Here is a 14,332-nt window from a genome sequence, read left to right on the forward strand (position 1 = left end):
TTAAGTCCAATAAAAGTGTTTTTAATAGTCCCTAAAGGCATTTTGCCCTAGTCCTGATTCAGATAGACCTGCAATAACTGACTCAACTGATTAACATACTACAACTATACCAGGGGGAAAAATTCTAACAGAAATTAAAATTTTATACTAGAACACAAAGATCCAGCAAAATACCACATTTCCCTAGAAATGTAAGAATCGGGGCTTTATTGTTCAAACTGAAGGAGGTAGACTTCATTCTTTGTATCATCAAGGAAAGCATGACATGATTTAGGAATTTCTTTTCTCTTAGAGAACTTTTCCCCCCCTCTGTGATATTACCCAGTTTTTTGGCAGGCAGAAGAAATAAGCTAGGTTGGGCTGTTAAAGGAAAGAAACATGATATCTGTTATGGGCTAAATGATTGTGTTTCATATGTCGAAACCCTAACTCCCAGTATCATGGTATTAGGAGATGGGTCCTTTGGAAGGTAATTAGGTCATGAGGGTAGAGCCCTCATCAGTGGGATTAGTGGCCTTGTAAAAGGGACCCCAGAGAGCTCTCTTTCTTTTTCTGCTATGTGAGGACAAAACAAGGGGGTGAACCAGGAAGTGCTTTTTCACCAGACACTGAATCTCTTGCTGCCTTGATCTTGGACTTCCCTGCCTCCAGACTGTGGGAAATAAATGTTTGCTGTTTAAGCCACTCAGTCTCCTGTGTTTTTGTTATAGCAGCCCAAACAAACTAAGACCACATCCATTATAAATGTTCAACCTATTAAACTGTGAAAATAATAGTATAGCTATCTTTTACAGTTCTAAATTGTTTAGCCTTTCTTTAAAAACAAAAACTAGCTAATTAGCCTAAACAGCTACAACATAAACTTTTATACATATGGCCTAAAAGCAAATATTCTATCTGTCATGGGAATAATTAGACCAAGAAAGGAAATGAGTATCAGCCATGTGTGCCTTCCTGCTCATGACAAGCTGCTGCTGTCTGGGTAGATAAAAATCTATTGCTATAGTTAGCTGTTTAATTTGCCATAGGGAAACTGGCGTGTATTCAGTCAGTGCCTAACTGTAATTGAACTAAACCACTTCTAAGACCTATACCATATTTATGTGGGTTTGCATGAGGTAAGGATGAGAACAGAGGACAGTGTATTTGGAACACAGATATTTTTCCAGGGCCTTCGCTGGCTATGCAGTGCTTAAGGCTCCACGCTTCCACTGCAGGGGTTGCGGGTTTGATCCTTGGTTGGGGAACTGAGAAACTGCAAGCTGCCGGGCACGGCCAAAAAAAAGATATTTTTCCAAATAAGGTCCAAAAGGAACTGTTGAATTCTTTCTTTTCCCTGGCTTCTCACAAAGAGCTGGTTAGTCACAAAGCTTGCCCTTCTTAGTGACGTCTCTTGAACCCCTCCTCTCCTATCCATCCCTCTGTCCTCCCCATGCCCTTGCCTATGGACTTCATTTGCCCACGTCTGTATCCCCGAAGCCTCCTCTAGGTGGCCTTGAGACTCGTAAGTGAAGCAAAACTTCTCCTCTACTCTCTTAGGTCTCTGGCTGGGCCTAAGAATTAAATGGACATAAGACAGATGAACAGGAGAAAAAGCATACAAACCTTATATAGTAATTTTTACATGTACATGGGAGCCTTCACAAGAGTAACAGAGACCCAAAGAAGCAGTTAAGGTCCAAGCTTATACACTAGGTTGGACAAACAGTAGTGAACTGTTTGTTTGAGACGAGACTAAGGGGTTTGAACTAGGGCAGTTAATCGGAGAGAAGTGGCTGGGAAGATAGGGGTTATTTAGACCAAGTTTTTTTGCACAGATTTCTCTCGGCCATGACTTCCTGTCTCCAGTGATGAGAAGGCTTTTTTCCTCTGGAGAATTTTATTTCCTGCTTTCAGGAAGAAAAAGGAAGGTCAAAGTGACCTTTTTACATGTGCTGTTTCTCAAGTGCCTTTAACTCAAAATATCAATATGCCAATGTGGCAAATTTTGGGGTGATGCACTCGGAACCCCTATAAGACCTAAGGTTTTTCCAACAGATCTTCAACTCCACTGCTAGACCTAACTTTTTTTTTTTCAAAGTTTCTTCTTTTTTTCAAGCCCAGTCTCTCTTTTTTTTCCATTAATTTATGCATTTGGAAGCAATTACTGAGAGACTAGCATGTAAGTATCTGCACGCAGGGAACACAAATGTCAAGGCCTTTGCCTTGAAAAAAAACAATTTAGTGGGAGAGACAGAAAAAATTGAGAGACTACTGAATGATGAATACATAATCAACGTGAATACGTGATCTAGGTATACCATAATAGAAAGCTTGATAAATCACCCCTGTGCAATAAAGATTTCACAGAAGCAATACGTTCAAGGAGTTTTAAATAATGAGTTTGTCAGGAAGACAATTTTTCAACAAATGTGCATTACACTCAAAATCAGAAAAAAAGAGATAAAGAGTCATTATTTCAAGATCAAGCCCAATCTTTTAAAAATACTTTTCTGATCTCGTCATCCTCTCTTCTTAGACATTCCTCAATCCTTCAGCTTTCACCTTCCCAAATTTGCAGACGGCTACTTGAGCCCTGACTGCTCTCTTGAACGACTTCCAGCTACCCAGTGAGATCACTGCTGAACATCTTTATCCAGGTGTCCAACCACCGTCGTCCAAATCCAGCAAGGCAGACGTTACCTTATTCCCCAGGTCAAAAATTTCTGTCCAGGGCCCTGACTTTTATTCAGTCAATTTAGGCTAATGATTTGGACGTTGTCATTGGTTCTTTCCATGTCCTCCTCAGCACAGACAACTCGTGTGTCTGTGTCCATCGTGCTCTCCTTCCTGCCCTTCCTTTGTCACACCCTAGGTTCCGTTCTTGTGGCTTTTGGCCCAGATGAGTGGAATGTGCAGTCTGATACACTGAGAACATAAAAAGACAATATGAGAAAGCATATATGTTTATTTTAAAAGGTAAAAATGTAAACTTTCTGGCTTCCCTGGTGGCGCAGTGGTTGAGAGTCCACCTGCCGATGCAGGGGACACGGGTTCGTGCCCCGGTCCGGGAAGATCCCACATGCCGCGGAGCGGCTGGGCCCGTGAGCCATGGCCGCTGAGCCTGCGCATCCGGAGCCTGTGCTCCACAACGGGAGAGGCCACAACAGTGAGAGGCCTGCGTACGGCAAAAAAAAAAAAAAAAAAGTAAACTTTCGTAATATTCACTGGGATCCTCATTTGGTTCTTATGTTATACGGTCACATATCAAATAGAATAATAGGAAATATCCTGAGAGCATAGTCGGAACCCCACTTTCTGAGTATCTCTATGCATTGCTCTTTCCTTGCTATGACTTGTTTTCGATGGGCTTCATTTTGTAAAAGCAAGACTTTAAAATAATAGGCCATCATTACAATGGCCAGGCAAACCTTTTGTACCGCACATAAGTTTTCTGGTTTTCTCTTGGCAAAGATTGTAAAGACACGTTATGCATTTTTTTTTTTTCTCTTAAATGATGATGTCACAGTTTGGGTCCCTGGGAAGAAAATTCTGAGACACAGCCTGCAGGACACGTAGGAGTGCAAGCCTCTGGTTTCCACAAGAGTAGAAGGAAGGGGAAGAAGGAAGCAGGACTGAGCAGAGGGCGATGCTGAGCTGCATTGCAGGCAGAAGACCCCTCGGCTGGAATACTCCTTCTGAGTTGTCCTGAGTTGGGCTCAGACAGCCAGATCTTTATATTCCTGTGTGGGTCATTCCCTTGGATGGGGGTCGCCCCAGGCAATCCCTGAAGTGCCACCAGCGCTCCCTACAGCCGAAGCCACTGTCCGACATCCGAGGAGGATGCTTACGGGTGGTGGATCACAGTGTCCACCTAGAGGACGACTATACAAAGTTTGCTGGACTTTTCTGCAGCAAAATGATGGAATGACTGTCACGTAGTACGTAGCAGACAGTTTGGAAAAATAGCCACATTTAATCTGTTTCATCAAAATAAATGTCTTAACAATAAACAAGAAAGTTGTTGCTTTTAAAAGAAACATCTTATAGAGAGAATATTTTGAAAACATGTCCACTGTTATACAACTAAATTGTCCAAAACTACACAATTCTGTCTCCTATCTGCACACAAACTTGGAACCAGAATTATTTCACTTGTTTAAAAATTTCCCACACAAAGAGTTCCCATGGATTTTTAACCTATTCATGAAAATAACAAAAATGCAACATCTTCCAATGAGTGTCCAAGAAAACTAACATCAAAAAGATGGTATTAATAATTTACTAGATGAAGATCAACACCAATCTTTGGATAGTAAGTGGATGGGATTAAGAAATGTGTATCACAACTCAGAAAGTCAGTTGGAGACGCTCTGCTTTCATCTGGATCTCAGATGTTTTTGAAGGATCTTTTGCAATTATGACAAACATTAAAATTAATTATGGGACTTCCCTAGTGGTCTAGTGGTTAAGACTCCGTGCTTCCACTGCAGGGGGCATGGGTTCAATCCCTGGTCAGGGAACCAAGATCCTGCATGCCATGAGGCCCGGCCCCGAAAGATAAATAAAGTAAAATTAATTATTGAGATAAACCAATCAGGCTGTGGGGCTGCTGACTCTCAAAGTGTTCATCATTTTCAAAAGATTTTTTTTTTTTAAATAATGAAGACTGTATGGTAATTACTATGGGTTGAATTGTGTCCCAGGAAAAGTTGAAATCCTCATCTCCAGTACCTCAACACGAAGTTATCCGGAAATAGGGTCATTGTAGATATAATTAGTTAAATTAATGACTGGTATCCTTATGAGAAGAGAAGGCAGAGATAGGATTTATGCTGCCACATAAATAAAAGCTGGAAGAAAATCCACCCCTTGAAGCTTCAGAGGAGCCATGGCCCTGCCAACACTTTGACTTTGCATTTCTGACCGCCACGACTGTCAGAGAATGCATTTCAGTCATTTCAAGCTACCCAGTTTGTGATACTTCATTATAGCAGCTGTAGAAAACTAAAGTGTTGTTAAAACCTTTTCCTACCATTAAAAATAAAATTTTAAAAACTCACAAATATTTTATTTCATCTCTATCTCATTTTTGTAAGCGAATAAATATGTATTAAAGGTGTGTGCTCAATTTTATTTTTAAAACTAAGAATGGCAAGCAATAAAAAAAAAATGTTTGCGTATGTGCTGGAAATTGTGTTTGAAAAGTTATTTGTAGAAATAATTTGAGGCCTTGGATGTTGAGTTTCTTAATTTGTTTCTGCCAGGCCTCAGGGCTGTAGTAATCCAGGATTCCCCTAATCCAATTTCAGGATTTGTGCTTTTCTGGGTCAGCAAAATCAGACAAAGCTGACCTAGCCTGCAGGTTTATTTTTCATTCCCTCTCTCTCCTGTGATGCAAACTTTTGGTGTGTCAGCCCCATATGGCTGGCTGTCTCCCAGGGTCCTGAGCCCGAAGCCCCCAGAGCTTGGGAGGCACTTCTCAGTCTGCTCTTCAGACCTTCCAGTCCCCGCTCCCCGCCGCCACACACACCGTAAAAGAGCCCTAAATGCCAGGATCGCATTTCTGGATTTCCATTTCCAACGGCTTCCCTATATTGGAGCAATTATTCCTCATTATCTTCTTAGTTTTTTGACACTTAGTTTTTTTTTTTAATGCAGATTTGCAGTTGTGTTCAGCCAGAGGGTCAGCCCCATTTACCTAGTCTATCATTACCAAAAGCACAATCAAAGAAAGTTTAGGGGCCACTATCCTAGACCGTGCCAATGATCTCTTAACAGCTCCAATCTTTCTTCCTCCCCAATCTCTCCTCTCTGCCACCAGATCAATATTTTTTAAACAACAGTTCCATCAAGTCATTTCTCTGCTTTAAAAAAAAAAAAAAATCCTCACTGATGCCCTGTGTGATAGCTCTGTACTATGTCAACTTAGCTAGACTGGAATTTCACAGAATTTCCTTTCCTAAATAGTTCTGGATCAGCGTTGGCCAGCAGAGACACTTCGGATGCTATTTGGGAGGTAGAAATAAAGCAGCTGCCCATTTTTTTTTTTTAATGTTTTTATGGCTGGTGGGAGGTGCCAGGCGCATTGCCTCTGATCTGCAGGTAGATCCCACCTATTGTCATGGGAAGGGCTCAGCCACAGTTCCTCCATGTAGGGGGTTGAACTGGTGGGTGTTGTCCCCTCCCCTCTCCCCCAATTCACATCCATCTAGACTCTCAGAATGTAACCTTATTTGGAAATAGGGTCTTTGCAAGTGTAATTAGTTACATTAAGATGAGGTCCTACTAGGACAGGGCGGGGCCCTAAATCCAATGACTGATGTCCTTATAAGAAGACTGATGTCCTTATAAGAAGACCATGTGAAGACACAGAAATACAGACACGTAAGGAAGAATGCCATGTGAAAACAGAGGCAGGGATTGGAGTGAAGCAGCTATAAAGATTGCCAGCCACCACCAGAAGTGAGAAAGGCGTCTCCCCTAGAGCCTTCGGGGGGAGGATGTCCCTGCCAGCACCTTGATTTCAGACACGTAACCTCCATACCTGTAAGCGAGTACATTTCTGTTGCTCTGAGCCACTCGATTTGTGGTCATGGCAGCCCCAGGAAACGAATCCACTCCACCTCCTGGCAGATCTCCTCCTCCATTTTCTCCAAATCCTGGACTGAGTGCGTGTGTGGCTCCCTGGTGAAGGGCACCCGCTTCTCCTACACATCAAATACAGCATCAAGGCTGGAGGTGGGGAGAGGCAAACGTGGGCTCCAGTTAGTCTTTCTGGGCAACAGTTGTCTTTGTAGGTCCTAGTCTGCTCTTCCAAATTAAGTAAAAATGAATTGAATGAAACCAGTCCTGCTACCCAGTTCCTTCCATTATATTAGAATATATCAGGTTATTAAGATTATTAACTAACACTTATTGAAGACCTCCTAAGTGCAGGGCACAATGCTAAGTAAGCTCTTTACAGCATTTTATTAAATTCTCAAAACACCCCAACCTAAATATTCACCAATAAGAAAGTGCTTAAACAAGTTATAGCCCATTTCTATACATGATACAGAAATTAAAAAAGAATGAGACAGGGACTTCCCTGGTGGCACAGTGGTTAAGAATCCGCCTGCCGATGCAGGGGACATGGGTTCGAGCCCTGGTCTGGGAAGATGCCACATGCCGTGGAGCAACTAAGCCCGTGCGCCACAACTCCTGAGCCTGCGCTCTAGAGCCCACGAGCCACAACTACTGAAGCCCGTGTGCCACAACTACTGAAGCCTGTGTGCCACAACTACTGAAGCCCATGTGCCTAGAGCCCGTGCTCCACAACAAGAGAAGCCACCACTCACTGCAACTAGAGAAGGCCCGCGGGCAGCAACGAAGACCCAACGCAGCCAAAAATGAATAAATAAAAAAAAAAAGAATGAGACAGTCTTTACGGATAGGGACATGGAAGTACCTCCAAGACATATTGAGGGGGAAAGAAAATCAAGTGACAGAAAAATAGGCTCGGTATAACCCTGTTTATGGAAACAATATGAAACAAAATATAATTAAATATTTCCTATGAACTCTTGGTCCTTCAGACTGTACTCCCAAATTTTCCTTTGCCTCTTCTCCTACTGTATTCCTGCCTCAGCCTCACACTTCAGCTCCATTATGTGGTAGCTAAAATCGAGTGGGCATTCAGTGCTATTGGATGAATGAATGAATTCCAATTTTCAAACATTTCCCCCTCATCTTTATTGAGATATAATTGACCAATAAAAATTGTATATATTAAAAAAACTCTCAAAACAACCCTATGAAAAAGGGTTATTATTATGCCTCTTTTACAAATGTTTACAAATATTACAACCCTTACAAATGTAACAGCGGCTTAAACTCTTAGACGGATGAAATAATTCAGCCAAGTCAGAATTCATACTGATGCCGAAAGCTCAGCCCTGTACACTGGTGCCAAATCGAATCTCAGAGACAGAGTTTTGGGTGAAGTAGAAAAGAACAGCTTTGTTGCTTTGCCAGGCAGAGGGGGACACACTGGGCTCCTGCCCTCGAAAACTATGTGTCCCAACCCAGGAGGATGTGATGGAGGGTTTTACAGCAGTGGTTCGAGGCTGGGATCTCCAAGATTGCGGTGTGCAGGGCCTGTACCCCTATAGTCTCAGGTGGTCTTCTCCTCACCTTGATGAGCTTCTCTGGTCCCTTTAATCTCCCCTCAGGTGGTTTCTTGGCCACTCCTCCCTTGATTGGCAACTGTTGGAATCTGCCCTTTGGAACTCAGGGAAGGTCATGGAGGCTGGAGTCTGGCCTACAAGAAACTGGGGGGGGGGGGACGACAAAAACGCCTCCGTGAGCGGGAGCCCCACGGGGCCTCACTTGGTTTCAAAACTAACACATTGTAAATCAACTACACTCCAAAAAAGTTAATTTAAAAAAAGTAATAAGACATATGGAGGCCCGAATATCACCCTTATTAATAATAAAGACTAGGTCAGAGAACATATAATAACGGGAGAGCCAGTCTGGCCTGTTAACTAAACCCTAAGTTGAGACAATGCTGAACTAGGGTGCCCTCCCTATGCAGAAGGCAGCTCAGACCCAAGAGGAATGTGGGAGGAGCTGAGCTCAGCAAACCCAGTTTGTTTTTCCTAACTGTACCAATTAGATAAGTCACTTCTCCCCCTGACCAGGGACAGAAGGGATAAAAGGGTATGGAGAGACCAGACATATTACCAACTGAGTACATAAATATAGTATGTATTTGTGTATATAAAATACTAAATGATAAAACAATCCAAGGACGATCACAAAGTAGGTACCTAATTATTTGCTAAATATATAGTTTACTCTAGTGTTTCTTGAGTCTGAGTTTTTATCAAAACCTGAAGGATGTTAAGTAATTACAGACCCTCTCTAACCCCTCCCTCCCTTCAATATGCTTGGTATGAAACCAGGAATCTGATTTTAAAGCTTCCTGGGCGATTTCAGTATGCAGGTGTGGCTGAGAACCATTGACTTACAGGAGTTAGACAAGGGATCGGGAATCTGGGAGGTCTTACTGAGGAGGAAATTGGACAGACACTGCAGGACAAGTACGATTGAGGTAGAAAGATAGCAGAGCACTCTGTATGGTTCTTGAAAACCCTTATAAAATTTATCCCTGGAGAATGATCTATGCTAATACAGCAAATGACAAGACATCACAGCATGGCTTAGAGGAAAAGATCTTGGACTTTTGAGTTAGGAGACGTTGGTTCCTGGCTGTGTGACTTTGGCCCAGTCATGACATCCTTCACCCAGATATTTAAGGCTTGTTTGAAAATGTTGCAGGAAGGGAGATCCCTTCCAGGGCCTGAGAGTGGGCTCTTGCCTGACACTTGGAAAAGAACTGTCTGAGGAGACACACGTACTGACAAAGCAAAAGACCTTATTGGGAAGGGGTGCCCGGGTGGAGAGCAGCAGGGTAAGAGAGCCCAGGAGAACTGCTCTGCCACGTGGCTCACAGTCTTGGGTTTTATGGTAACGGGGTTAGTTTCCAGGTTGTCTCTGGCCCGTCATTCGGACTCAGGGTCCTTCCTGGTGGCCTGAGCATCTCTCAGCCAAAATGGGTTCCAGCGTGAGGGGTTTCTGGGAGGTTGGCAGGACATATCTTCTCCCCCCCCCCTCCTCCTTTGGCACCTCCCGAATTCTTCCAGGGGAGTTTTACAAGACCTACTATGGGCTGGCATGTCCTCCCGCCTTTCGGCCCCTCCCGAATGAGTTTCAGCAGCAGCACAGTCATTCTTTATCAGGACCTCCTGTCCTGAGACAACTCAGGCAGGCGGTTAACATCATGCCTGGCCAAGGTGGGCGGTTTTGGTCAACGGTTCCCTAACATAAAGACTGGAGTTCTTAAAGCATTCTGGGAAGGTGGTTACACAGTCTTCCCCATTTCAGGAAATAGCACGGCCATTCACCTAGAAGCTCAGGTTACAAACCTGGGAGTCATGTTTTGATTTCTTTCCCTTACCTGTCCCCATGGCTAATCCATTGGCTCACCCTGATGATTTTTCTTCCAAAACATATCCCAAATCTCTCCACTTCTCACTTAACTGCATTGTTCCCTTAAGATCATTAACTACTGAAACCTATTCAAGGGCAAGCATTGCAGCCAGGCTTAGATCACCAAATGGCTTAGACCAAAAATGGCTTCTCTTATGTCAAGAAAGCTATGCCTGGTTTTCTTTCTCTAGGGACTTACACTAGGTGATTCAAGATGTGCAGCTAGGGTTGAGAAACACTACCAAGGCTTAAAGGAACAGCAAAATTTGTCTGCTCCCTGTGGCTTTTGTAAGAACAAAAGAATGCAGAAACATAGGACTGTTATCAGGCAAGAGAAGTAACAATAGCAAAGATAATAAATCAGTTGTAAACTCCCAGTTCTGTTACAATGGTAAAGATTAGCCTGAAGCACTTTCTGGAGCTGTTTTGATGAATTTAAAGCCCCTCCGGTGCTCAACCAGAAGATCAACTGGAGCCCAAGGGAGGATGAGGTTGACCTTTTCTGACCCTTGTGACTTCAGTCAACTAAAGCTTGTACTCTGTTGACCTTCCAAGCCCTTCGTGAATATGCATGTGACCTTAGTTTAAAACTTCCCCAATTTTGCTGTTCAGGAAGACACTGCTTTGGGAAAGACCCCCAGTGTTCTCCTTTCTTGCTGCAAGTAATAAATCCTTCCTTCTCCCGCTCGTTGGCTTAGTTGTGTCTTTTGGCTCAATACCCACCACGAGGTGAATCCAGTTTTCGGGTAACAGCTTCTGCACTAGCCTGGTACACTCTTCCTCTAGATCTTTCCATGGCTGGATCCTTCTTGTCATTATTCAGGTCTCAGACTAAATGTCACTTTCTCAGGTAGGCTTTTCCTGATACCTCCACCCCCAACCTAAACTAACACCTCTATCGGACTTCCCTGGTGGCACAGGGGTTAACAATCAGCTTGCCAATGCAGAGGACACAGGTTCGAGCACTGGTCCTGGAAGATCCCACATGCCGTGGAGCAACTAAGCCCGTGTGCCACAACTACTGAGCCTGTGCTCTATAGCCTGTGAGCCACAACTACTGAGCCCACGTGCCACAACTACTGAAGCCCGCACGCCTAGAGTCCGTGCTCCGCAACAAGAGAAGCCACTGCAATGAGAAGTCCGCGCACCGCAATGAAGAGTAGCGCCCGCTCGCCACAACTAGAGAAAGCCGGTGCAGCAATGAAGACCCAATACAGCCAAAATAAATAAATAAACAAAATAACACCCCTATCTATAGCACATTGTCCTGCTTGTTTTCATTATAGAAATTAGCAGTTCATGAGGTTCCCCTATTTAAGCTTATTGTCTGTGTCTTCCAACTCTAACATAAACACCTTGAGTGTAAACACATCTGTCTTATTCACTGCTGTATCCTCAGCACTTAGAACAGTGCATGGCATCTATTAGGTATTCAATGTTTGTGAATGAAAGAGAAGATACAAAGGTTTAAGATAAATTCTTCCAGTTCTCTGTTCTTTTCAACTGTTTAACTGGATTTTAATAAAATGTGCTTTATTTATGCAATAGAATTGAACTATCTCTGAAAAAAGTGTCAACGGCTTTTTTTGTAAATGTATCATAATAGCACGAGATTCATTCTCTCTTCATAGGAGCCCTGAATTAAATCTTCTGCAAAGTCATCATCCCTTAATATATTTTGATATACAGTATTTGTTCATAATACTGCTGCTTAGGGAATACAGCTCACAGAATGGAGCAGCTGGGTATGGCCAGGGTCTATTTATTAAATCAAGGCGTTGCTGCTCAGATTTTGTTTGCTTGTTTTTGGAGACAGAGTGTTACCCCCAAATTTTATTTGAGCCAAATTTGAGGATTATAACCCTCAAAAGGAAGAGCATCTCCGCACAATTATATAAGTTTTTTGAGACAGAGGGCCGTACATTAAATGACGTATTATTGACAGTTTACACAATCCAGATCTGAGCAGCATTGTGGTGGGTCATGTGACCCCTTACAAGATCAAGAAGGAGTTGTCTTGATGCAAGGAGAATGTTGCTCTTCATGGTTAAGTAGGCATTTCTGCCGATGGGGAAGGTTGGGCATAATGCAGATACACAGCGCATAGTAGTGGGGAGAGAGGAGGCCAGAGAGCAGAGAAAAACTTTTGTTTAAACTTTTCCTGTCTTGCCTTAAAACATTTTTTTTTTTTTTGCCACATCTAGTGGCACGCGGGATCCTAGTTCCGCGATCAGGGATCGAACCCGTGCCCCCTGCAGCGGGGGCACGCAGTCCTACCACTGGACCGCCAGGGAAGTCCCAATAAAATATGAATTTTATTTCACACTGGGTTGGCCTCTTGGTGGGTGTTGAGCCAAAAGACACAACCAAGCCAAAGAGCGGGAGTAGGAAGCATTCATTGCTTGCAGCAAGGAAGGAGAACACTGGGGGTCTTTCCCAAAGCAGTGTCTTCCTGAACAGCAAAACTGGGGAAGTTTTTAGCTAAGGGTACATGCATATTCATGAAGGGGCTTGGGAGGTCAACAGAGTCCAAGCTTTAGTTGGTTGAAGGCACAAGGGTCAGAAGAGGTCAACCTCATCCTCCCTTAAGCTCCAGTTGATCTGATGGTTGAGCACCCGAGGGCGTTTAAATTTTTCAAAACAGCTCAAGAAGGTGCTTCAGGCTAATCTTTACCATTGTAACAGAACTGGGAGTTTACAACTGATTTATTATCTTTGCTGTTGTTACTTCTCTCGCCTGGTAAGTCTTTTGTTCTTTTGTTCCCTTAAGATTATGACTGTTCTAGGGCAGGCAAGCATTGCGGCCAGGCTTACATCACAAAATGGCTTAGGCCAAAAATGGCTTCTTACCTTCTCTTTCTCTGAGGACGCTTTACCTTAGCTGCTTATAAGAGGACAGGGGAAAGGAATCAGTAGAAGAATGGAAAGGTATGGCAGGGAGCAACAGACTCACAGGAAAACATGAAGGCTATAGCTGGCTCCTTCTAGAAGTGGGATACACGGTTATCGTCTTTTCTTCGGGGGGCACCTCTTTAACGCATGAGTGTAATCTGGCGGAATTGAGGAGTTTTAATTTCAGAGTGCTTGAGATTATGACATCGTCCTGTTTCGCAGGGGTTTGTTCAAGCCAGTGCGGCAAAATCTTCACTTGTGGGTCATCTGTCACTTGGTCTCAAGGAAGCAGCTGAATTAAATTCGTAACTCAGGCGAATTAAGGGCAAATCTATGTCCTTAAGTCCCTCGCGGGCCATTTCCGAAATACATTAGCTATAAAAACATAGAACAACATCTATTACACGGGAAATAGGGAGATTCCGTGCCTCTGGCCCCTTTCTTTGGCCGGGACGTTGGTATTTCCTCAAAAGTCCCAAGTATCCAACCTCCGCCCCCAGCAATAGGGCTAGGTTCACAGGCAACCAGTTTTTCAGTCAGCTGCCTGCCCTTTCTTCCTTCTTCGTGCTTCGTCGGTCACGGCTTTAAACAAAACGACTGTGCGTTTGAAATCACTCTGGCGCTTTGGCACAGCGCAGGAGGGGCAGCCAAGGGCACGGGTTCCGAGAACAGCAGTCGGTAGACAGAGATTCTGGCTTGAGGAAAACCAAAGGAACGGGGGGAGAGGGAGGGAGAAGCAAAGCAGCTGAGTGGGAGGTGCATTCTGGGAGTTGTAGTCCCCTTGGGGGTGCCCTCCTCAAGGTTCCACCGGGCTCTGCACTTCATCTCCCAGCAGCCCCCGCGACGCAGAGGCGGCGAGCGGTGGGGGCGCTGGGTGATGAGCTGCCGCTGGGGGAGAGGGCCTGGGGCGGGTAAGCGCCGCAGACGTCGCAGGGAGACGTTATCTGCGGGCAGTGGGGGTCGAGGGACCCTCGGGCGGGCGGCGGCGAGGGCCGGGTGGCCGCCGCACGTTCCAGTGCGCGCCCTCTGTCTCCTCCACGGGCGCGCGGCGTCCGCCATGGAAGCACATCCGGCTGCCACCGGGGTCTCCGGGCGCCGCGTCCCCGGTTCCCCGGAGCGATGAGGAGGTAGGGGCGCCCCACGTTCCTCCTCCCGCCCGCGCTCAGTCGGCCGGACCGAGAAGGACCGTGGGTCTGCCGGCTGGCCGGCCGCGGTGCCGCCCCCGCGCCGCCCCTCCCCGCCTCCTGGGGGCGCTGCCGGGCGTCCTCCGCTCATGCCGCCCCGGCGCCCTGCCGCGCCCGGCGCCGGCCGCTGAAGCCCCGGCCGCGCCGCCCGCCCGGCGGCAGGGGCGGCCCGGGCGCCCCACCACCGCCCGCCAGCCGGCAGACCCCCGGCCCCCAAGATCTGGCACCGCGCCGGGCTGACC

General features: G+C 45.2%; 1 long non-coding RNA gene across 1 annotated transcript; it reads right to left on the reverse strand.

Annotated features, from left to right (window-relative positions):
* Positions 1-6,358: 6,358 nt before the first annotated feature.
* Positions 6,359-13,881, reverse strand: LOC113631742 (uncharacterized). The gene is made up of 3 exons (XR_003437543.1): positions 12,968-13,881; positions 8,155-8,281; positions 6,359-6,714 (listed from the first exon to the last, which is right to left on the reverse strand). It is a non-coding gene; the product is annotated as an uncharacterized LOC113631742 (long non-coding RNA).
* Positions 13,882-14,332: the final 451 nt, after the last annotated feature.

Source organism: Aethalodelphis obliquidens, unplaced genomic scaffold, assembly GCF_003676395.1.
Source record: "Aethalodelphis obliquidens isolate GAN/ISIS:26980383/991018 unplaced genomic scaffold, ASM367639v1 scaffold34, whole genome shotgun sequence".
NCBI classification, from domain to species: domain Eukaryota; kingdom Metazoa; phylum Chordata; class Mammalia; order Artiodactyla; family Delphinidae; genus Aethalodelphis; species Aethalodelphis obliquidens.